The sequence below is a fragment of the Grampus griseus genome (genome assembly GCF_964374135.1).
Source record: "Grampus griseus genome assembly, chromosome: 13".
Classification (NCBI taxonomy): Eukaryota; Metazoa; Chordata; class Mammalia; order Artiodactyla; family Delphinidae; genus Grampus; species Grampus griseus.
This window is the reverse complement of record NC_139007.1, coordinates 49,415,030-49,416,970: the sequence shown is the minus strand read 5'-3', so window position 1 is coordinate 49,416,970 and position 1,941 is coordinate 49,415,030.

Sequence of the window (1,941 nt, the reverse complement as noted above, 5' to 3'; positions counted from 1 at the left end):
CTAATACATTGTAATGGTCCCTAGTGCATGTAAAACAAATGAGTTAGAATCCATCCCCACACTGCTCCATATGCTTCTCTGAGCCAGCTTAGTCTGAAGCACGCTGATCCACTAGGACTTGAGTTGACGTGTGCATCGGGACACGTTCACAGCCTAGTTGGAGTTACTCAGAGCAAATGATTCACACAATATTGAAATCTTTGGCTCTTTAAATCTTGTTGAGCTTGTTTTTTTTTGAGTCCAAATTTCCCCTCCCACATACACATTAAATAGGTAAGATGTGGACTTTTGCCCAGTACAACATCTGATTGAAATTCTGAGCCAAATATGTGTGTCGTTCTAACTTCCAGAATCAATTGTTTTAGTCACTTTATTTCCTCACAGCCCGATTCGTCATTTACAGCTATTTTTAAATGAACTCAAGGGACAAACACGTATTTCTCCAAAGCTGTTTCGTTTTAGAGGATCTCTGCCTCCGGCATAAGGGGAAGGGCCCTGCAAGGAATTTTCTCTTCACTGCACTACTCATTATGCTAATGATTTGAAAAACTACAACAGGTTGGCAGTCTGAAGATTACCTCCTAAGGATTCTTATGGGGCTGTGAAAAGTGGCACCCATTAAAGACAGAATTTATAGGTGTGCATTACTCCTAAGACTATTGAATATCTGTCTTGACAACTTGCAAGCAGTTATTCTTGCAAATAGAGGAACTCATCCTAAGGGGCTAGAAATGAAGAGGGGAGAGAAATATGCCAAGAGCTGTGATAGGCAAATTTCTCGTCACATTCTTGTATGATCAAAATATAGGAAATAAAAAAGTATAGAAAAAGAAAGCATGGTAAGAAATTAACTATACATCAAAAACTCAAGAACATGTGAATAACGAAAAAGACTCCCTCTTGAGAAAGCTGAGAACAGCAACAGATGATGCATCGTAATTGTCACAGGAAATATCTTTCTTGAATAATGTAAGAAAGGAATATTTAATGCCAAATGATGCAAAGAATTAGAAAAAAGAGCACTTTCTTTTTAATTCTTTTAAAGAAAGATAAAAACAGATCCTTATAGGTTAAATATAACAGATTTATAGAGGCAAGGTAGGACTTTAGTTAACATAGCAATTTAACTCACTCTTCTCTCTTTAAATGTTATAATTTTCAGTGGTTATAAGCCAAAAAAAAAACATTTCTATTTTTAGTGTTAGTGTTCCACATGAAAATATTTTCTGTGTTTTGGAGAAGAATTTGAACCTAATGTTGCAGTCACCTGCAAATTGACAGTTTTGAGAAACAAGGGAAAATGGTATTTTCTCTAAGCTAAAGGAAAAGAGGACTCTGTGAGTACCCACAATATGTTACTCCAAAATTCATGAGAGTGATGGAATTTTTAGTATTTACTACAAATGTTTCATCTAATTGAGAAGAATTTTGTGTAAATTTTACAATATGCTGTTACTTTTCCAATTTACAATATGCTGTTACAAAATCAGACTTCGTTTGAACATATTTTAAGTGTTTTGGCATTTTGTGTGGGCCAGATTTTAAAGGGAAACAGTGAAGTTATTATCTCCTCCATGACACATTTGAATGGTCACTCCCAAGTAATTCCAGCTTTCAAAAACCATAGATTTTCCAGCCACAAACAGCAAATGGATTTCATTCACTGATGTTATTCACAGCTATGACTGTTTAAAAACTGACAGTAGTAACTATAACTAATATAGTTGTATTTTGCCTGGATTTTTTAAAAAAGAGATTGCATATTTCTTTTAAAGTGCACATTAGTAAAGAAAATCAGTATATATCATTTAAAGAATCTCTCATGATGGTCTTATAATGGGTATTCTAAGAAAAAGTTTCACAGAAGTTGAATTTGCTGGTTCAATTTAGACGGAAACTGAAATTTGTCTGCATATAAGTTTGAAACAAGGGCATCAGAAA